The following is a 24,930-nucleotide window of genomic DNA, read 5'->3' as shown; positions in this document are numbered from 1 at the left end:
CAGAGATATGGACGTATATGGGATTACGTAATCCAAGAGATAAGGCATATTGACCGCCTACCCCCAGCAACAGACAATCGCTCACTAGACGACCTGTCTATAAAAGTGCAGTCCCTGGTAGGGATGCTGGGAGCGCAACGAGAAAAGGGTATGCACGAGCTATACGCCAACTCTAACGTCGAGAGGATTTTAGAGAAGCTGCCGCCTGCCAGACAAGAGCGCTTTAGGCGGCAAAGAGACCACCGTGATCCTAACGGTCCCGAACCATCCCTCCTCGATTTAGCCGACTTCCTGACGAGTGAAGTCAGCAGCCTACGCTTGGATACATTCGTGCGGAGCACACCAAGCTCCAGAGAGGGACCTAGGAGAGTAAACGATGGAAGAAGATCAGTGACTGTCATGCACCAATCAGAATCAGTACCGAGCAGTAAGAACCACAGTACCCCCTCGAGAAAAGAGAAGTGGAAGATGGTGTGCCCGTACTGCGAGAAGGAACACTGGCTGTCACAATGTGACCTGTTCAGGAAGATGAATGCAGAAGAAGTGAGTCAATGGATAAAGTCCAACAGGCGCTGTTACCGATGTGCGCGCAGTCACATGGCAGCCGAGTGCTGCCTAAAGAAGAGGTGCAGTCGGTGTGACGGAGCCCACCTAGATGTCCTACACGACAGTAACAGAAGAAAGCCTGCACCTGTACCATCGAGCAGCACAAAGGCAAGTGTCATGTACATTGACCCCGCCAGCAGCAGCGGCGCCCAGGTGCTCTTAAAGGTAGTCCGTGTAACATTGAGCCACCAAGATAAAGTCATGGACACTTACGCCGTCCTTGATGACGGGTCAGAGAAGACCCTTCTCCTCGCATCCGCTGCGGCCCAGCTGGGACTGCGGGGGAGCGAGAACCAGATGACGATTCGGACAATAAGAAGAGATTTAAAGACGATAAAAGGCGAGAATGTCTCCTTCACTATCGCAGCAAGCGGGCAGCCAGAGAGACGTATAGGATTACAAATGCTTTCACCAGCCAAGAAATAGGACTATCACAGTACACCTACCCCATCGCCAAGCTGATGGATAAATATGTGCACCTGCGTCAACTACCTATCCCGCTCATAGACGGCGCCACCCCGACCCTGCTGATAGGCTCCGACCATGCAGACCTCATAGTCCCGATAGACCGGGTCCATACAGGACCCAGAGGCTGTCCTGCAGCTGTCGAGACCCGCCTAGGATGGACACTACAAGGCCCCCTCGCTAAATCTCTCAACCGAACAGCAGCCACTAGCTGCCTCCACTCCAGAGTGACAGAAGAAGACACCACTCTCCTGCAGCATGTCGAGAGGCTATGGACACTAGAGACAATGCCCTTTAAGAACGAAAAGAAAGACATTCGTTCTAAAGAAGACATTTACGCCATAAACCTCCTCGAGCAAGGGACAAAGAGAGTCACAGTCGGCGGAGTGATGAGATACGCAACTCCACTCCTGAGGCGAGAGGGAATGCCCACCTTTCACGCCACGAAAGAAGCTACGGAGCGGTATCTATTGAACACAGAGCGGCGCCTAGCCAAAGACCCCGCTCAAGAGAGTGTGTACCGCGCTGAGATTGAGAAGCTAATCACAGCGAGACACGTAATGAAGATTGACATTAAAGAGGCCGATCAGACGACCGAATCATGGTACGTGCCGCACCACAAGGTCCACCACAACGGCAAGGATCGCATTGTGTTTAACTGCAGCTACCAGATCGGATCCCAGAATCTGAATAAAGAGCTCTTGCCCGGCCCCACACTCGGCCCCTCTCTACTAGGCGTGCTACTACGCTTCCGCCAGGACAAGGTGGCTATCAGCGGGGATATCAAAGGGATGTTCCTGCAGGTGAGACTAGTGGAGGAGGATAAGCCCCTACTGCGGTTCCTATGGAGAGAGAGGATCGGAGATGAGCACCCAGCCATCTACCAATGGGAAGTCCTCCCCTTCGGAACCACATGCAGCCCGTGCTGTGCTACATTTGCACTGCAGAAACACGTCGCAGAGGACCCAGCAGCAGATGAAGAGGTCCGACACAGTGTGAAGAACAGTTTCTACGTGGACAACTGTTTACAAAGCGTTTCGACCCAAGAAGAAGCCGAGGCTCTCCTACTCAAGCTACGCGCCTCCCTGATCAAATGCGGCTTTGATCTCAGGCAGTGGGCCAGCAGCGACCCGCAAGTATTGCGCAGCCTCTCCCCCGCGGACAAGGCAGCCAGTAGCGAGACCTGGATGGCGACCATCCTAGGAGAAGCCCAAGAAATGACACTAGGACTAGTCTGGCGCTTCAAAACAGACTCGCTCCACTATAGACACAAACCCCTGACCACGGAGCAGGGAAGGTCGACGGCGATACCGACCACCAGACGGAGTGTGTACAGAACACTCGCCAGACAATATGACCCGTTGGGATGTATTCTACCTTACACCACCAGGGCAAAGATGATTGTACGAGCACTATGGGACAAGGACCAGGGCTGGGACGACCCAATACCCGCACACCTTGCCTCCACATGGAGAGAGTGGGAGACGGAACTCCGCTCACTCCCAGGCGTCAATATACGCCGCAGCTACTTCCCACCCACAGTGAGGCCAGAGACATGCAAGATGGATCTACACGTCTTCAGCGACGCCTCCGAAGTAGCCTATGGATCTGTGGCCTACTTGCGTGCCCAAGAGAAGGGAGGAGAGATACACACCGCTTTCATCCTGGCTCGCTCAAGAATAGCCCCACGAAAGCAACAATCTATCCCGCGTCTAGAGCTCTGCGCAGCCCTAGCAGGAGCGCATCTAGCCACGTTAATCCAACGTGAACTCACCATCCCGGTGCAAAGAACAATCTTGTGGTCAGACTCTACGACAGTACTCACATGGATCAAGTCTGATTCATGCAGATACAAGGTCTTCGTGGGAGTCAGAGTCACAGAGATTCAAGAGTTAACAGAAGCAGCGAGCTGGCGGTATGTGGACACCAAACACAACCCAGCTGACGTCATCACCCGGGGAATGTCCCTAGATGACCTCACCCGTCACAACATCTACAGTGACGGACCAGAGTTCCTCAAGCTCCCGGAAGAAGAGTGGCCTACGCCCACCCCACGGGAAGCGAGTAAAGAGGAGGCTGAAAACAAGAAACCTATGTTCTGTGGATTGAGCACAGTCGCCTCCACAGACCCCAACATAGATGATTGCCTCACCCTACAGAGTGCGCAGCTAAAGACATTCCTGTGGCACCACCCAGAGATTCAGCCCACCACTGACATTTCAGCAGCTGACTACGAAGAAGCAGAACTTCTTCTACTACAACGAGCCCAGAGAGACTCGTTCCCCGATGAGCTAGACTGTCTACAGGGAGGAAAGCCCGTCCCATCAGACAGCAGACTGCTCCACCTGGCACCCGAGAGTGACGCCCATAATCTCATCAGAGTGGGTGGTCGTCTGCGGAGAGCCCCCGACCTACCGGATGACGTTAAGTACCCGATAGTCTTGAACAGCCGACACAAGGTCACAGAGCTGATCATAAAGAAATACGACGAGGATGTGCACCACGCAGGCGCAGAGAGAGTCTTCGCGGAGATCAGACGTCGCTATTGGATACTTCAAGGGAGAGAAGCAGTGCGACGCTTCCAGCGAACCTGTCTAGACTGCCGAAAGTGGCGCGCGCAGCCCAGCATACCCCGGATGGCTGACCTACCTCCCTGTCGCCTCCGACTCGGCGACAAGCCCTTTCACTCCACAGGCATGGACTGTTTTGGCCCGTTGTATATAAAGAAAGGAAGAGGAACCGAGAAGCGGTGGGGTATTGTATTCAAATGCATGACCACCAGAGCGATACATATCGAACTCCTTCCAACCATGAGCACAGACTCATTCCTTATGGCCTTCCGAAGATTCACATCGCGGAAAGGAAAACCGTCTACATTGTTGTCTGATCACGGGACAAACTTCAAAGGCGGAGAAAGAGAGCTGAGAGAGAGCTTCCAAGCTATGGGCCCAGAACTTAAGACCCACCTCGCTCCATCCCAGATTGACTTCCAGTTTAATCCCCCGAACGCACCCCACTTCGGTGGAACCTGGGAACGAGAAGTACGTTCTATAAAGACAGCCCTGTACGCCGTGCTTGGGGCCCAGACTGTGGCGGAAGAAGTCCTAATGACAGTCCTCACGGAGATCGAGGGAGTATTGAACTCCAAGCCCCTCGGTTACGTCCCAAGTGATGTAGCAGATGTCGACCCAGTCACCCCCAACACACTCTTGATGGGGCGGCTGGACCCCGCGCTACCCCAGACAATGTACAGGCCTGAAGAAGCGAACGGCCGAAGAATGTCGAGGTACAGTCAAGTACTGGCTGACAAGTTTTGGAATAGCTTCCTACTCCACTATCTACCGTCTCTACAGACCCGCCAGAAGTGGGTAAAAGAGAGAGACAATTTGACAGAAGGAACAGTCGTCATGATTATCGACCAGTCACTACCCAGAGCTATGTGGCCGGCTGGCCGTGTAAGCAAAGTGATCACCGGTGCCGATGGCAAGGTCCGAGCAGAACTTACACACGACCCGTGGCAAGGCTAATAGAACTGCCAAGACTCCCAGACACTATCGATGACGACCATGACCCCACGACTTTGTGAGTTGACTGACCCTTACAGCGGACCTTGAGTGGTAGACAGTGCGGTTAATCTGTCTCTGCTTAGCTAATTAGGTGGGACTAATTAGGGGGCGGCTGTTGTGAAGGATCAGATTAAACCGAATATATATATTTATTTATGGATATATATTTAATAGTATTTGTATATCGTTTGATATCCCTTGTATATTCTTTGTACATATACACTGAATATCCCTTTAGTCTACTACAGCCCATAATAGTTCATTCTCTCATTGGACAAGAACCTGGCGCCAGCAGACAGGCCCCTTGAGTCAAGTTCAATAGTGCCGACGAACATGTCCTAACTAGCCCCGGTTCCGCGTAGGAATACGGCTACCGAAATACAAATGGTACTATTTGTTCACCGTGCATATAAATAGGGTGCAAGTAAAGTAGAACTTTCTTTTAGTCCATTAGTCCTTTACCCTCCAACCTAGTAACAGACGTGAAGCCTCACCCACGACCCACGTGTGGTGCAGTATGGCCTATTTTGGCCCCAGAATAGGCATTGAGACCTCGTGTAAATTCATAGCTGAATTGTCATAGTTTGGCACTGTACCGTCGAGTGGGACGTATTTCTATTAAGTAATAATAGTCTATTATGTATGGTGCATCGTTCGGTTAAAGTTCTAAAGTGAGCAGCACCCCCATCGTTTCCTCGCGTTATCTAGAGTCTTAACCAGGCTGGGCAGACCACGCGTGGTGCTTTCATCCGAGGAGTTCTGGGCGAGGACGAGTGGACCTGCACATTGGATTACCTACCCGGACGACTGCTGAGCCTATACGGCTTGGAATATCTATTTGCTTTGGGTGCTTTGATTTGTGGAGCGGATAACAGCCAACGCCAGTGAGTGTTGGAATTACCCCCGAGAGGAGCCCAGGTGAGACGGCGCTCAACCCAGACCGAGGCCGCCTCGCTTCTCCTTCGTTGTGGACCTACAGCTACCGTCTACAAGAGGGCCCAAGTGTATTCATCTGTGGATCAAGATCCTGCGGGCACTGTTTTCTGTACCTGAATTCTCCCCAGGAATCGTTGGCCAGATGGGATGCAGCTGACGGCTCTCCAACCCCCCCCCCCCCCCCTTACTAACTTACAACCAGCAGGACCCCTTTAGTATCCCGCTATAATCCTTAAGTACCATCGCTATAGTTTCCCTAAAGAACCAGGTTGTATACTTGCTTCCTGCGTAACCAGAGATTGGACATTCAGTGTTGATTTGCCTACGAATACTCATTTGCCTTACAAGTGCATTCAAATCATAAATGTAATTAAGTGAATGTTGTATATACCTTTTGCTATATTAAACCTTCGACTGTTATATTTGTGTGGACCTGGTTTCATATGTGGGAAAGTGTTCATCATACTTAGATATCGTGTACTGGATGGCCAGAAGTTAAAGTACATCAAGCGGTAGTGGTTTAATGATACCATACTTATCAATACAGTCAGGGAATTGTACCCCTCAGTTACACTACATGTTAACAATAGTATAGGGAAGAGAAACTATACTGCGTTTTAAAATGTGTCAAACGTTACCTTTTGTGGCTTATTATCCCGAATAATAACAGTTATTGAAATAATTCATACAGAACTCTGAACCTTGAATCCCATTATAATCTTCCAGGAAGTGTAGTTCAGAAAAATGCCCACGGTTCAAAAGTTCCAAAATGGTCGCCCTCTCGGAATATACTTCAGCCAATCGAAAAGTTAAATCTATCTAATGGCACTTTTAACCTATTGTTAAACTAACGTATTGATGATAATATACATTCTACATGCTTTTGTGACATGTTAGTGATGTTAATACTTGAATACGTTTGATATTAAAAACGCAAATTTTATGCAACACTCGGGTGGAACAGGTTAACCTGCTGGTTGTGTGTCCCATTCACAGCTCAGTAAAAGAGAAGTGCTCCATCCATCTCGACTCCCGTGTCCGTTATTCACACAGGACAGAAACACAGTGGTCACATTTGCTTCACTGATTCTAATTTTCTTTTCTTTTCTTTAATAGGTTGAAGGTTCATCATCCTTACACAGCTTGCACAGGGAGAGATCTTATGTCCCATATGTGATGAACAGAAGTAAGCTCAACACTGCAGTGATGAGTGAAATTATTGGTTCTGTGTTTCAGGTTCATGGTAGAGGGGTCTACAGTCAAATTGTGAACTTATCATTTAACAGCATCATACATTTTTTTTGCTGTTTAGTGTTAGTCTCCTTGTATTTAAAGAAGGCTAGACGCCGCAGAGAGGGAAGACGACACACTGGAGTGGCAGGAGAGTCCAGGCTGATGAGAAATCCTGTCAACCAATACGGGTATGTGTACGGGTGGCAAAACAGCGCCAGTGTCCTCTCCATTCACACTCCATTGGGAGCAATTAGGGGTTACAGGGGCACTGCCATGCTAGACTAACTTAGGTTATTTGGATTGAATGTTTAAATTATGTATCCGATTTGTAAAATATGATTTCCCCCAATAGTATTGAGTTAACCTATGATTCCTTCCTATCCCTAGGTGTGTGAGGTGGGGCCCAGCAGACATACCGGACGGGGAGACAGGAAGCCTTGGGGGCTTTGAAAAGGGATCTGCGGAACATCTACTCAGGCATGCAATCTACTTTACTTTTGGTGAATTGACACATGAATAAACATCCCACATTAAGCAAAAAGGCCACCTTAATATTCAGAATGAGTAATGATGAGATAGCATGAAATTAAAGGTTTGCCACTCAATTTCCCAGAGGTGGCGACATCAAATTTAATTGTTGTTACTTGGGTACTCATTACATGTATTTGTATGTCTGTACACAGAGGAAGGGATGGGTGGGGCAGAGAGCAGAACTTCTGATGGAGAGGACCTACGTCATCCTGCAGCGGTACTTGAACAAAATGCCTGCACCAACGATGGTGGAGCTCAAAGAGGAATGGCCTTTTCTCTTCGCTCAGACGGGGCTTTTCTCCCACTTTGGCCTCCTGACAGACACCGATGCCCTTCAAAAGATCCAAGATGCCCTGGGTCAAAGAGGACGGACCATCCTGCAGTTCTGCCAGAAACTGGACAACCCGGAGATCAGGGAAGTTCTGGCCAGATATGATCCAGAGGCTTCGGAGAAGACTCCTTATGGTGTACTTCAAGGAGCCTACGGAGAAACTGCTGATGTAAGTTTTATTTATTTAAATATTAAAATATTTGAAATGCTAAACGAGTGATTACAAACCCTACAAACACTGTGATAGACCCTCTAAACCAGTGGTGCCCAACCAGTCGATCGCGATCGATGGGTAGATCGCGGGCTGATTTCAAGTAGATCTTGATTAATAAAATTAGATTATAATTTTTTTTTTCTTTTTTTTTTTTTGCAAAATCAACTCTGCCTCTCCTTGTTAACTACAACAAGCAATGCTGTTTGTTATTTAAGATGAGGTCGGACTCGGCACTGACAGATTTGTATTCATTATGCTGCTTTTATAAAGCCTTAAATGATGGCTTACAATATACAATTTTGGCTGGTAGCTCTCGGCTAGGTGGTAAATTAAAAAGTAGATCTTGGTTCAAAAATGGTTGGGCACCCCTGCTCTAAACACTGACAGACCCTCTAAACACTGTGATAGACCCGACAAACACTGTGATAGACCCTCTAAACACTGTGATAGATCTATCACAGTGTTTAGAGGGTCTATCACAGTGTTTAGAGGGTCTATCACAGTGTTTAGAGGGTATATCACAGTGTTTAGAGGGTCTATCAGTGTTTAGAGGGTCTATCACAGTGGTTGTAGGGTCTATCACAGTGGTTGTAGGGTATATCACAGTGTTTGTAGGGTCTATCACAGTGTTTAGAGTGTATTACAGTGTTTAGAGGGTCTATCACACCCTCTAAACACTGATAGACCCTCTAAACACTGTGATAGACCCGACAAACACTGTGATAGACCCTCTAAACACTGATAGATCTATCACAGTGTTTTAAACACTGATAGATCTATCACAGTGTTTAGACGGTCTATCACAGTGTTTGTCGGGTCTATCACAGTGTTTGTCGGGTCTATCACAGTGTTTGTCGGGTCTATCACAGTGTTTGTCGGGTATATCAGTGTTTAGAGGGTCTATCACAGTGTTTAGAGGGTCTATCACAGTGTTTAGAGGGTCTATCACAGTGTTTAGAGGGTCTATCACAGTGTTTAGAGGGTCTATCAGTGTTTAGAGGGTCTATCACAGTGGTTGTAGGGTCTATCACAGTGGTTGTAGGGTATATCACAGTGTTTGTAGGGTCTATCACAGTGTTTAGAGTGTCTATTACAGTGTTTAGAGGGTCTATCACACCCTCTAAACACTGTGATAGACCCGACAAACACTGTGATAGACCCTCTAAACACTGATAGATCTATCACAGTGTTTTAAACACTGTGATAGATCTATCACAGTGTTTAGACGGTCTATCACAGTGTTTGTCGGGTCTATCACAGTGTTTGTCGGGTCTATCACAGTGTTTGTCAGGTATATCAGTGTTTAGAGGGTCTGTCACAGTGTTTAGAGGGTCTATCACAGTGTTTAGAGGGTCTATCACAGTGTTTAGAGGGTCTATTACAGTGTTTAGAGGGTCTATCACACCCTCTAAACACTGATAGACCCTCTATACACTGTGACAGACCCTCTAAACACTGTGACAGACCCTCTAAACACTGTGACAGACCCTCTAAACACTGTTATAGACCCTCTAAACACTGTGACAGACCCTCTAAACACTGTGATAGACCCTCTAAACACTGTGATAGACCCTCTAAACACTGATAGACCCTCTAAACACTGTGACAGACCCTCTAAACACTGACAGACCCTCTAAACACTGTGATAGACCCGACAAACACTGTGATAGACCCTCTAAACACTGTGATAGACCCGACAAACACTGTGATGGACCCTCTAAACACTGTGATAGATCTATCACAGTGTTTAGAGGGTCTATCACAGTGTTTGGAGGGTCTATCACAGTGTTTAGAGGGTCTATCACACCCTCTAAACACTGATAGACCCTCTAAACACTGTGACAGACCCTCTAAACACTGACAGACCCTCTAAACACTGTGATAGACCCTCTAAACACTGTGACAGACCCTCTAAACACTGTGATAGACCCGACAAACACTGTGATAGACCCTCTAAACACTGTGATAGACCCGACAAACACTGTGATAGACCCTCTAAACACTGTGATAGACCCGACAAACACTGTGATAGATCTATCACAGTGTTTAGACGGTCTATCACAGTGTTTGTCGGGTCTATCACAGTGTTTGTCGGGTCTATCACAGTGTTTAGAGGGTCTATCAGTGTTTAGAGGGTCTGTCACAGTGTTTAGAGGGTCTATCACAGTGTTTAGAGGGTCTATCACAGTGTTTAGAGGGTCTATCAGTGTTTAGAGGGTCTATTGCAGTGTTTAGAGTGTCTATAACAGTGTTTAGAGGGTCTATCACAGTGTTTAGAGGGTCTATTACAGTGTTTAGAGGGTCTATCACACCCTTTAAACACTGATAGACCCTCTATACACTGTGACAGACCCTCTAAACACTGTGACAGACCCTCTAAACACTGTGACAGACCCTCTAAACACTGTTATAGACCATCTAAACACTGTGACAGACCCTCTAAACACTGACAGACCCTCTAAACACTGACAGACCCTCTAAACACTGTGACAGACCCTCTAAACACTGTGATGGACCCGACAAACACTGTGATGGACCCTCTAAACACTGTGATAGACCCTCTAAACACTGTGATAGATCTATCACAGTGTTTAGAGGGTCTATCACAGTGTTTGGAGGGTCTATCACAGTGTTTAGAGGGTCTATCACACCCTCTAAACACTGATAGACCCTCTAAACACTGTGATAGACCCTCTAAACACTGATAGACCCTCTAAACACTGTGACAGACCCTCTAAACACTGACAGACCCTCTAAACACTGTCCCTCTAAACACTGTGATAGATCTATCACAGTGTTTAGAGGGTCTATCACAGTGTTTAGAGGGTCTATCACTGTGTTTAGAGGGTCTATCAGTGTTTAGAGGGTCTATCACAGTGTTTAGAGGGTCTATCAGTGTTTAGAGGGTCTATCACAGTGTTTAGAGGGTCTATCGGTCTGTCACAGTGTTTAGAGGGTCTGTCACAGTGTTTAGAGGGTCTGTCACAGTGTTTAGAGGGTCTATCAGTGTTTACAGGGTGTGATAGACCCTCTAAACACTGATAGACCCTCTAAACACTGACAGTGTTTAGAGGGTCTATCACAGTGTTTAGAGGGTCTATCACAGTGTTTAGAGGGTCTATCACAGTGTTTAGAGGGTCTATCACACCCTCTAAACACTGATAGACCCTCTAAACACTGTGACATACCCTCTAAACACTGTGACAGACCCTCTAAACACTGTGACAGACCGATAGACCCTCTAAACACTGTGATATACCCTCTAAACACTGATAGACCCTCTAAACACTGTGATAGACCCTCTAAACACTGATAGACCCTCTAAACACTGTGACAGATCCCTCTAAACACTGACAGACCCTCTAAACACTGTGATAGACCCTCTAAACACTGTGATAGACCCTCTAAACACTGTGATAGATCTATCACAGTGTTTAGACGGTCTATCACAGTGTTTAGAGGGTCTATCATAGTGTTTAGAGGGTCTATCAGTGTTTAGAGGGTCTATCACAGTGTTTAGAGGGTCTATCACAGTGTTTCCTTATGGTGTACTTCAAGGAGCCTACGGAGAAACTGCTGCTCGGAGTTGATGTACGTTTTTTTTATTTAAATATTAAAATATTTGAAATGCTAAACGAGTGATTACAAACCCTACAAACACCATACTTCCTGCAATTCAATATTCGACTTCCGTTTCGCGACTATAGCAACTCCAAACTCCCTGCAAACTACTTCATAGGTTAAGTTTAGGTAGTGAGGCATGACTGTCTGCTGGTGATTCAGAATATAATTATGCTGTTGCAAAAACTTTAAAAAAGTGTTATGTTGGAATAAAGTGATGAAAGTGCAACCTATAAGAAATGGACAACGTAATTGGTGAGCTTTAGAGGTGCATGGATACACATTGTATTGCCTAGATGGTGTCAGGCTAGGCGATTGCTTAATTCACTTTCCTGTCCAGTCTAACTGGATGCTGACTGTAGCTTGTTACTGTAGACCTACAGAGTGAGTAATTGAGTGATTAAAAAAAATCGAACTCGTGTGAAGTGAGGGGTGCTCTTATCATCGTACATCATCTCACCTCTCTTCCTCACTTTTTTATTTTTGTGTCTATCAGCTGCTGCTCGACAGTTTGACCCCAAGCTGACCGACCAGGACTACAGCGAAACTGTCAAGAAGTGGCTTCGTTATGCGCCAGACCGGGAGGGAGGCATCTCAAGGAACCGAACTTAAGTCAAGCGAACCAGAGTCAAACTTAGGGTACCCCAGCACAGCACACACTGTTTCCCTGGTTCATACAGTACAAGGAATTACCCTCATGGACACTGTTCTTCCATGGACGGCATCTACTTGAATGACTTGCTGCTTCAGCCTGTTCTTGGAACCGAAGTGACCCAAACTTAATTGTCAAGCGAACCAGAGTCAAACTTGGGGTACCCCAGCACACTGTTTCCCTGGTTCATACAGTACAAGGAATTACCCTCATGGACACTGTTCTTCCATGGACGGCATCTACTTGAATGACTTGCTGCTTCAGCCTGTTCTTGGAACCGAAGTGACCCAAACTTAATTGTCAAGCGAACCAGAGTCAAACTTGGGGTACCCCAGCACACTGTTTCCCTGGTTCATACAGTACAAGGAATTACCCTCATGGACACTGTTCTTCCATGGACGGCATCTACTTGAATGACTTGCTGCTTCAGCCTGTTCTTGCAGTGTTTATTTTTTTTATTTTTTATTTTAACCTTTATTTACCCAGGGTAGGTTCGCTGAGCACGGATGCTCTTTTTCAGCTACGCCCTGCTTCACATTCACAGAGTTCCATTCACACCTGGGAGCTGCCCAGGCCTAACAAAATTAATAGTTGGTTTCAGGTTGCCGACCGACCCTGCCGATTTAGGTGCGACCCAATATATTTTATGAGTTTTTAGAAAAAATTATAAAAAAAAAAAAAAATCATTTAATAAAGTTTCATAGAAATCTTAGTCAAACATTTAGTATTATGGATATTAAACATGCTGGCAGAGTACATGCATCCATGTTGTTGTGAACATTTTAATTAAATAAAGAAATTCCCTATCCATAGTCGCCGTGGGAAAGAATAAAATAAAAAAATTAAATAAAATAAATTCCCTACCTACCCATGGCCAAACTGACAACCAACCTGAAACCAACTATTAATTTTGTTAGGCCCCAGTACAACCACAGTCTGACACTGTTGGCCACTGAGCAACTCCACTGGAGCAGTTGGGGGTTTAGTGCCTTGCTCAAGGGCACTTCAGCGGTTGGTGTTAAGGGTATGGGAGAGAGTTATATGGGAGAGAGTTATAGAAACATTAGGGGTGTAACGGTACACAAAATCCACGGTTCGGTACGTACCTCGGTTTTGAAGACACGGTTCGGTATTATTTTCGGTACAGTGGGGGGGGGGGGGGGGGGGGAATCCAAATAAATTTGCTTTTCATTTATCTATTTATTTAACTGTATTAAACAATATAAAACGAATTGGCCATAATTGACTGAGCAAACTAATGCTTACTGCTGTAACCTACTAATAACACTTAAGTAAAATCTGAAGATTATTATATAGCAGATGCCTTGGAGGATAAGTCGTGGACAACTGTAGATCATCTAAGCTCCACTGTGTTTAAATTCAAATCCTCTGCCATTGTTATTTAACCCTTGTGTCTGAAAACTAAAGTATTATACTCTTATTAGGGGACTAAATTGAAAAACTCCATAAAAAGATTATGTTGAAATAATTTCCCACTTTCTTTTCCATAAATATTTTATTCAACTTCAGCCCTGATCATAACCATTTTTTATATTATTTTTGTAATGAAATACTCCCACTTTTCTGAAAAGAGTTGTTAAATATGACAAAAAAAACAATATGTGGTGGTTATGATCGGGCTGAAGTGGAATAAACATTTATGAAGAGTAAAAAAAAAATACAAGATAATTAAAAGATTATGCCACATATTATGTTGGATACAAACATAATCACTGCAAAGTTATCAAACAAATACGAATCTGATCAGACACAAGGGTTAAGTTGTTGTTCCCTTTCTAATTTCCTCAAAAACATCTAGTCTAGTTAATGTGATCAATATTATTTGACAATTGATGCTTTTTGTTGGACATTTCAGTCAGTGAGCTCATACTTTGAGCTCATACATTTATAGTTAAAATGATTGAGACAACGCAATCTTGTCTTCGTTGTGCATGAATGCGTGTGCTCACCACACACAATATGTGTGTCACTATTCTGGCAGTGGCTATATATGTATTGTTAATGAAAGCCTGTTATAAGGTCTGTTATTTTTTTTGTGTAAAAGGTATGGTCACTGGAAGTATGATACCCTAGAAAAAAATTTATTTTCATATTAAAGCCATGTTGTCATTTTTGTTCACACATTTTTGGAAATATGGTCATATAAGAATTTTATTATTATTTATTTAACAATAGTGTGTTTAACAGCAGGAAAAAAACATGTAATGTTATGATGTATACATATCAGCAGCAATATTTTAATGTAAAATGTACATTAATCAGTATTGATTCCTTAACTTTACAAGTTACAAGTAGATGTACAAGTTACAAATGTACAAGTAGAGTACCATTTAGATTATGGTTGAATAAACATTGATGTCTAACATTGATTCAATATAAAATCAACTAAAATGTGCATGTAGATTACCATTTAGATTATGGTTGAATCAACGTTGATATAGTATCAGTTATGGTTGACACCTAACGTTGATTCAACATGTAAGTCATAGACAACGATCTGTATAATTTCAATGTCAGGCTTCAACATAGATTCAATATTTCTGCCGAACCCTATTTCAACGTTGATTCACTAATTTTTTGCTATCTGGGGAGAGGAAAAGAGAGGAGAGGAGAGATCTGTGATGCTTGTTATACACGGAGACATGCCTAAACGCAAACAAAAAGTGCCATATTGGCTACATACAGTAAAACAATGTATTTAATCTATATAGAACACACTGAAAAATGTTTTGAGTGTATTTCTGTGAAAATGTGCGTGGTGCACGCTTCCAACCGGAGCAAAAAAATACGCGTCCAGCCTGCGAGTGGCCTGCTCGCGGCCGGTTTGAACAGCGATGGCCGTTAACATGGGAGCGAAAGTGAAGCGCTGATCGCTCGCCCGCCTCACGCCCGCGTCCCGCATTCGGTGCATTTGGGCCGTAAGGCTCTCCTCTGGTAGGCCTATTTCCCACTCTGGCATACATTTTGTCCGCATGTGCCTTGATTGACTGTGCAGTGTGTGGGCGGTAGGTAGGGCTGTCAACTAATATTATATATTCGAATAATAATCTACTACATTCGATTGTGAAAATTTACATTTGATTGTGAAAAAAAGAAACCTGGCTGTCTTCCTCTCAACTTCTCGCGTGGGACTGAGTGCGATGCATGACAGGAGACACACAATGTCACTTTCATTGGGCTGAAGAACGTGCCAGTAGTAACAACAGAGTTCAGAACCCAACTCGGTCGCAAAGACTTCATTGATTTGCACTCGGTTTGACGTGAAAACGAAAACGTCATTTCATTAATTTGATCGGCGATTGCGGTTACAAGTTTATATGTAATTACACATGTCTACTGGACACTATAGGTTCTGAGGCGAGCAGATCTGCTTGCTATTGCTTTGGAAGAGCTCCTCCCCCACAGAGCGAGCCTCAACGCCTCGGTGCATTCATTGACAATACAGCTGCCTTCCTATCCGAGTTCAAATGGTAGACGATACTGCCATCTGGTGAGATTCGATCGGCATGTGGCTGTGCCAAAGTGATTCAGAGCGCTCCGGGCGAGTCTGTAGAGCGGGGATCAACGGAAAAAATCAAACGATCTAATAACGAGTATACTCATTGTTGCCGTTCAACGCATGGAGCCCAATAATGCAATTGACACGCTATTTTTACCAGACATAGTATTTATGAGTTTTAACAAATCATCAACGTGTGTTCCTGTTATATTATGCCTCATTACCATGAGCATGAGGACCATCTTCTGGAAGATCTTCATACTTTTCTGGAAGATCTTCACCTACTGACAATAGTACTGAATCCATGTCTGTTTGGGTGGATCGTCTTCTGGAAGATATCTTCATTGTCTGAATCGACTCCAGAAACACTGCCTTCAGAGGGTGAATCTGCTGCTGGGCCATGTCACTTGGTTGCAGCTGCAAGGAGAAAGCGACCAGACGAAGATAAAAGAGCTACAAAACGACAAAGACAACACATACAATGACAGTGAACCCTGTATGAGCGGGCCATGCCCTGCCTTCACATCAACATGTGTGCTCTGCTTGAACCTTATCTGAGTTGGCAGTAGAAGACTGTGCCTGAAGGCACGGAGAGACATTTAGGAAACAATTTCAACAACAACATGCAACAACGATAATGTGTTTAACAACGAAGGCCCGGAAAAGCAGGACATGTTGTGAACAAACTGAACTAGGATTAAGCTGTTTAATAAAGCTAATTTAGAAGGAATATTATCAGACTAATTCAAGGTTGATTGAAAAAGGTACCCGGTGGTGTTCTTGACCTCTATGGAACAGTGTTTGTATGACTGGGTCTTTGTCATGTGTGTCCCATGTGCACAAGGACACACAACGCAATACACAGCAATACTCCAGTTTTAACGGAGCTGTACGTGTTCTTTTTGTGTTCAAATAACTGCTCTAAATGTTCAAATAATAGCTTTACATTCCGACAGCCATAAGTGGTATAGAGTGTTTGGTCAGTAACATGGGTCTCCGAGTCCCTCCGCTCTGCAGAAAAAAGCAAATGATGAAAAAATAAAGCAAATATGTGATTGAAACAAGTACAATAAGCTGCCAGTGCAGTAAGCAAATTTGTCTTGGCAAGATTTCTTGAAATATGTACACATATCTGTGGTGCTCTCTCCTGAAAATGTATTTGACTGCAGAGTGGAGGGACTGGGAGACCCATGTTACTGACCAAACACTCTATATCACTTATGGCTGTCGGAATGTAAAGCTATTATTTGAACATTTAGAGAAGTTATTTGAATCTGTTTGTATACAATATATTTGTATACTGTATCAGTGATGATTGTCAGAATGTAGAGCTATTTAACTCTGTGGCTGTGGTTCTGGAACAGGTTTGATAGAAGCAGCGTCTCTAGGCTGTGGTTCTGGAACAGGTTTGATAGAAGCAGCGTCTCTGTGGTTCTGGAACAGGTTTGATAGAAGCAGCGTCTCTGTGGTTCTGGAACAGGTTTGATAGAAGCAGCGTCTCTGTGGTTCTGGAACAGGTTTGATAGAAGCAGCGTCTCTGTGGTTCTGGAACAGGTTTGATAGAAGCAGCGTCTCTGTGGTTCTGGAACAGGTTTGATAGAAGCAGCGTCTCTGTGGTTCTGGAACAGGTTTGATAGAAGCAGCGTCTCTGTGGTTCTGGAACAGGTTTGATAGAAGCAGCGTCTCTGTGGTTCTGGAACAGGTTTGATAGAAGCAGCGTCTCTGTGGTTCTGGAACAGGTTTGATAGAAGCAGCGTCTCTGTGGTTCTGGAACAGGTTTGATAGAAGCAGCGTCTCTGTGGTTCTGGAACAGGTTTGATAGAAGCAGCGTCTCTGTGGTTCTGGAACAGGTTTGATAGAAGCAGCGTCTCTGTGGTTCTGGAACAGGTTTGATAGAAGCAGCGTCTCTGTGGTTCTGGAACAGGTTTGATAGAAGCAGCGTCTCTGTGGTTCTGGAACAGGTTTGATAGAAGCAGCGTCTCTAGGCTGTGGTTCTGGAACAGGTTTGATAGAAGCAGCGTCTCTGTGGTTCTGGAACAGGTTTGATAGAAGCAGCGTCTCTAGGCTGTGGTTCTGGAACAGGTTTGATAGAAGCAGCGTCTCTGTGGTTCTGGAACAGGTTTGATAGAAGCAGCGTCTCAGTGGTTCTGGAACAGGTTTGATAGAAGCAGCGTCTCTGTGGTTCTGGAACAGGTTTGATAGAAGCAGCGTCTCTGTGGCCTATTTCCCACTCTGGCATACATTTTGTCCGCATGTGCCTTGATTGACTGTGCAGTGTGTGGGCGGTAGGTAGGGCTGTCAACTAATATTATATATTCGAATAATAATCTACTACATTCGATTGTGAAAATTTACATTTGATTGTGAAAAAAAGAAACCTGGCTGTCTTCCTCTCAACTTCTCGCGTGGGACTGAGTGCGATGCATGACAGGAGACACACAATGTCACTTTCATTGGGCTGAAGAACGTGCCAGTAGTAACAACAGAGTTCAGAACCCAACTCGGTCGCAAAGACTTCATTGATTTGCACTCGGTTTGACGTGAAAACGAAAACGTCATTTCATTAATTTGATCGGCGATTGCGGTTACAAGTTTATATGTAATTACACATGTCTACTGGACACTATAGGTTCTGAGGCGAGCAGATCTGCTTGCTATTGCTTTGGAAGAGCTCCTCCCCCACAGAGCGAGCCTCAACGCCTCGGTGCATTCATTGACAATACAGCTGCCTTCCTATCCGAGTTCAAATGGTAGACGATACTGCCATCTGGTGAGATTCGATCGGCATGTGGCTGTGCCAAAGTGATTCAGAGCGCTCCGGGCGAGTCTGTAGAGCGGGGATCAACGGAAAAAATCAAACGATCTAATAACGAGTATACTCATTGTTGCCGTTCAACGCATGGAGCCCAATAATGCAATTGACACGCTATTTTTACCAGACATAGTATTTATGAGTTTTAACAAATCATCAACGTGTGTTCCTGTTATATTATGCCTCATTACCATGAGCATGAGGACCATCTTCTGGAAGATCTTCATACTTTTCTGGAAGATCTTCACCTACTGACAATAGTACTGAATCCATGTCTGTTTGGGTGGATCGTCTTCTGGAAGATATCTTCATTGTCTGAATCGACTCCAGAAACACTGCCTTCAGAGGGTGAATCTGCTGCTGGGCCATGTCACTTGGTTGCAGCTGCAAGGAGAAAGCGACCAGACGAAGATAAAAGAGCTACAAAACGACAAAGACAACACATACAATGACAGTGAACCCTGTATGAGCGGGCCATGCCCTGCCTTCACATCAACATGTGTGCTCTGCTTGAACCTTATCTGAGTTGGCAGTAGAAGACTGTGCCTGAAGGCACGGAGAGACATTTAGGAAACAATTTCAACAACAACATGCAACAACGATAATGTGTTTAACAACGAAGGCCCGGAAAAGCAGGACATGTTGTGAACAAACTGAACTAGGATTAAGCTGTTTAATAAAGCTAATTTAGAAGGAATATTATCAGACTAATTCAAGGTTGATTGAAAAAGGTACCCGGTGGTGTTCTTGACCTCTATGGAACAGTGTTTGTATGACTGGGTCTTTGTCATGTGTGTCCCATGTGCACAAGGACACACAACGCAATACACAGCAATACTCCAGTTTTAACGGAGCTGTACGTGTTCTTTTTGTGTTCAAATAACTGCTCTAAATGTTCAAATAATAGCTTTACATTCCGACAGCCATAAGTGGTATAGAGTGTTTGGTCAGTAACATGGGTCTCCGAGTCCCTCCGCTCTGCAGAAAAAAGCAAATGATGAAAAAATAAAGCAAATATGTGATTGAAACAAGTACAATAAGCTGCCAGTGCAGTAAGCAAATTTGTCTTGGCAAGATTTCTTGAAATATGTACACATATCTGTGGTGCTCTCTCCTGAAAATGTATTTGACTGCAGAGTGGAGGGACTGGGAGACCCATGTTACTGACCAAACACTCTATATCACTTATGGCTGTCGGAATGTAAAGCTATTATTTGAACATTTAGAGAAGTTATTTGAATCTGTTTGTATACAATATATTTGTATACTGTATCAGTGATGATTGTCAGAATGTAGAGCTATTTAACTCTGTGGCTGTGGTTCTGGAACAGGTTTGATAGAAGCAGCGTCTCTAGGCTGTGGTTCTGGAACAGGTTTGATAGAAGCAGCGTCTCTGTGGTTCTGGAACAGGTTTGATAGAAGCAGCGTCTCTGTGGTTCTGGAACAGGTTTGATAGAAGCAGCGTCTCTGTGGTTCTGGAACAGGTTTGATAGAAGCAGCGTCTCTGTGGTTCTGGAACAGGTTTGATAGAAGCAGCGTCTCTGTGGTTCTGGAACAGGTTTGATAGAAGCAGCGTCTCTGTGGTTCTGGAACAGGTTTGATAGAAGCAGCGTCTCTGTGGTTCTGGAACAGGTTTGATAGAAGCAGCGTCTCTGTGGTTCTGGAACAGGTTTGATAGAAGCAGCGTCTCTGTGGTTCTGGAACAGGTTTGATAGAAGCAGCGTCTCTGTGGTTCTGGAACAGGTTTGATAGAAGCAGCGTCTCTGTGGTTCTGGAACAGGTTTGATAGAAGCAGCGTCTCTGTGGTTCTGGAACAGGTTTGATAGAAGCAGCGTCTCTAGGCTGTGGTTCTGGAACAGGTTTGATAGAAGCAGCGTCTCTGTGGTTCTGGAACAGGTTTGATAGAAGCAGCGTCTCTAGGCTGTGGTTCTGGAACAGGTTTGATAGAAGCAGCGTCTCTGTGGTTCTGGAACAGGTTTGATAGAAGCAGCGTCTCAGTGGTTCTGGAACAGGTTTGATAGAAGCAGCGTCTCTGTGGTTCTGGAACAGGTTTGATAGAAGCAGCGTCTCTGTGGTTCTGGAACAGGTTTGATAGAAGCAGCGTCTCTGTGGTTCTGGAACAGGTTTGATAGAAGCAGCGTCATACGTTGTAGCTTTATTTCAACTCCCCCTTTGTGCTCGATATTAAATACGAACTGCAGACCGCGTCTCCAAAGGCGCACGCTGCACACGGTGGATCTTGGGGACGTGGCCACTGGGGCCGGCGTCACAATAGCTGAGGGAAATACTGTGTAATCAATTTGAGATGATGAGCTTTCTCTGGGCTTTTGAAACTCACAAGCAAGGAGTCAAATGAAAAGGTGGGAAAATCTCCAAATATCTGCACTCCAGTTCTGACGGCCACAAGTCTTACCTGATGGCCACAATAAGTAGATGATGCAATGTTGCTGTTTTGTCTCGAGGCTGGTGTAACAAGTCCAGGGCAGCCAGTTGATTTACTGTATGGACCATGGATTTTTTTACCAAAAATCATTGAGGTAAAAGTTGTGTTTTCTCATGCTGCATATTCTTTTAATTAGATATAAAACATGTAGCCTATTATTATTATTATTATTATTATTATTATTATTATTATTATTATTATTATTATTATTATTTTTTTTTTTTTTATTTTTTTTTTTATTATTATTATTATTATTATTATTATTATTATTATTATTATTATTATTATTATTATTATTATTATTATTATTATTATTATTATTATTATTATTATTATATCATGTTCTATCCCACCTTTCATGGTAGCTGATAGCTGAACCGATGAGCTAAACAGAGTATTCCTGCGGGTACTACGACTATGCTTGCACCTCATGGTACCAAAGCACCTCAAAGGCGCTAAAAACAAAATTACAAACATCTCAAAACAAACTGGTCAGACTACTGCTTGACCTTACTCCTAGAACCCACCTCACCCCTGCCCACTTTGACAAATTTTACGTCAAATGTATATACTCCCTTTTCTTGACTCTTTTTGTATCACAAACAGTACTGTATTTGCAAATCTGGTATGTCATAAATGTATAGATGTAGCAGTACTGTCTATCTGTATGTCATATATGTCATATATGTCCTGATTAATTGAAAATGGGGGACCCTGATGTAAACAAGACGAAAGTCTTTCTCTGGTCTGCATCCCCTTAACAATTGTGTGTATTGAGCTGTACTGTATTGTACCCATTCTGCAATCTGTTAATGAAGTGTTCAATCAATCAATCAATGGTGTTGTGGAGATAGTGGCAGAGAGCAGCGCTCCACTTATGAAAATAGTTGTGGTTATGATATTACATACAAGCTAATCACCACAGAATGAACCCCCTCCTCAAAACACCACACCCCCGTCCCAGCATTCGAACAGAAGAACCCATTTACCCAGACGCTGTGGTGAACCCACCCCGGCCACGTCACGACCTCTGCTGGAGGCCTAGTGCCGGATCAACAGTGACCCTTCATCCCAGGGGTGGCCAACCAGTCAGAGACACAGAAATGACTGTGGTACCACAAAGAGCCACACCATATATACCAGTGTTTCTCAAAAAAAATCCAGTCACAGCACTCTTCATGTGTTTATAGGTCCCACCCTCTGGCGTCTGAAGTTGCTAATGTCTTTTTTATTTGGGCCTCACAGGGTTAACCTCTTAAGCCCGAGTGGTCCGGTACTGGACCGCAAATGACATCACACCATAAATCCATCTCTACAGAATGTATGAATTAATGTTGCGTTTTCTTTTCAAATGTAGCCAAGAATAATGACCCTAACCCTGTCAAAACAGCAGTCAAAGTGTATATTTTCAGCATTACGTTTGTTTACCAATGATTTGAACTGTTATTAGTGAAAAATAAGATTATAGAAAGCTCAGGGCATTGAGTCGGAAACCGGCGCATATTGACGGGAGGAAGTGGTGCAGCCAAAAGTGAGTAGTCTTTTGAAGGAAGAGACCCAGGGCTTTCGATGGGCTTTCAAATTAAAAAAAAACTACACTAACCAGGTCACGCCAGCCCCTGTCAATCATCTGACTTCTGGATTTACTTTTTTATTTCTCTTATTTTTCAGGATTATATCCCACAAATCTGAAAACCATAAAACAGAACACAGTTTGTTTCTCTACCTTTCTGTGAACATCTAGCAAAAAACGCCGTTGCAATCTGATGAAAAATGGTGGAGAAATCTACATGTACTTACAGTAGATTTCATTCATGGTTTGTGAATCACGCCTGGTGATACTAAATCTAGATTGAACTCTGCCATTGGAAACAGGAGATTTGGCCCGATCCATAGATGTGCGACTTGGCCATAATAAGGTCATTCTAGGCCTGATATTCTATATTCTATAATCATATTTCAAATTGCATGTGTCCGGATGGCAGAATTCAGTACTGTATCTACAAAACCTTCTGTTTAATCATCTTCCCTTTATTAATTTGCTTAGATTTTTCAGGTCTGGTAAATTTTAGCATGGTGTTATTCACAGTCAAAGATAATAAAAAAAATTTATAAAAAATGTAATAGCATTGATATTTTTGGTTCATTACAATTTACTCAAGCCTAGTAACAGACACAATATTTCTGACCCCAGAGATCCATAGATGTCCATAGATACCGAGAACATGAAAATGGAGCATTTAAAAAAAAAGTCTGTAAATGTTTATTCTACGTTCTTGTGGAATGAATAACATTTAAAAAAAATTATAAAAAATTATAATATAAGTTTTTTCAATGGATGGCGGGGGGCAAAGAGCTGCATGTGGCTTGCGAGCCCCAGGTCGGCCACCCCTGCTTCATCCAGTGTCCTACAGAACAACGAGGCCGAATAATGGCGCAACATTCCCACCTTGAACAGGCTGTGTAAATGGGGCTTCTCTCTCTCTATTTATCTATCTATCGATTTATCCCCCCCCCCCCTCACACACACACACACTCAAAAAGAAAACCCCTTGTTCTGTCATCACAACTCCTCCCCTTCAAAACGTTATGCCTGCAGCATCGCAGAGACATTTATTTGTCTCGTAGACGAGCACAGTATCGTCGTGTGGGGGGGTACCATGATGAACAACATTACACCGATTTCTCGCAACATCAGTATCTATAAATAAGGCTTTTTTGAGTTCTTGTCAATTTCATTGCGCAACAGCATCTGTCTATTCCAACATGAGCAAAAGATTCACTGTGTCTGTGAGGCTATTGATCACATCTGGGACGATGTTGAATAGGATCCTGATCATGATACAGATTGATGAGGCGGTGGGCTCCAATGGGATGAGCTCAATGGGAGGTGTGCATCCTGTCAAGAACATGGCAATATATCATGGATCCCTTGTGAAAACCCCAAGGCAGAGCACAAGGAGAACATGATCACAATGACCCTGAGAGACAACTAGATCACCAAGACATAACATGAACATAAACACAGCCTTTGGGCTGTTTCAATAAAAGACTATTTAGACCCACACGGTTCCTAGTACCCCGTACACAGTTCACAGTACACAGTTCACAGTACCCAGTTCACAGTACACAGTTCACAGTACCCAGTACCCAGTACCCAGTACACTGTACACAGTTCACTGTGTGCTCCTCTGCACATGTCCTCCTGCCAGCCGGGCCAGGCCACCAATGTCCTCGGCCAACCCCCACATCGGCTCCCCAGGTCTTCCACGGTCATCCACGCCGTCGAGCCCGCCATGTGCCATGGGCGCCGCCATTTTTGCTCACCTCCCGGGTCAACTCTGACCCCCGTCCAGCGGGAAATGGCACCCTCTCGCCTCCTCATGGCTCTCAACGTCCTCGTCCATGTCTGCTGACCACCCGCACGTTCCTTCTTCCTCTCCGTCCTCTTTTGACCGGCTGCAGATATCCTTGCCGCTGCGCCTGGCTAGCCAACTAACTGCAGCTAAGCTAGGCTACTGTAGCTAAGGGGCTATACAACCCGGACTGTATTAGTTAGATTAAACCACTAATGCAGAATATTAAATTAGTCAGACAGTATAGGTACACAAAATGGCGGACACTCTATTAACGGCGCGGGGACAGGGATACAAGTTGAACAAGCATTTTAATAGTAATAGCAACATACATATTCTATAAACACAGCTCTCCTTTAATAATGGAATGTCAGGGCAACAACGTCAGAGGTAACGATAGTCTTTAACTACTAGTACTCGACCATTGAAGCGTGGAGTGGATTGATAAGAAGCACGTCGAACAGGGAAAAGCAAGATGGTGGATAGAGATGGTGGTCCTCTAGAGCAGGGGTTCCCAACTTTTTTCCCCCAGGGACCCCCAAACATCTCTGATGAAATTCCTGGACCCCCCTCCTAATAAAATACCATAAAATACTTTTTTTTGGTCATTTTAATACTTTTTTTTGTCATTTTAATAACAAACT

This window comes from Notolepis coatsorum (genome assembly GCF_963971535.1).
Source record: "Notolepis coatsorum genome assembly, chromosome: 9".
NCBI lineage: Eukaryota > Metazoa > Chordata > Actinopteri > Aulopiformes > Paralepididae > Notolepis > Notolepis coatsorum.
This window is presented reverse-complemented; position numbering follows the sequence as displayed.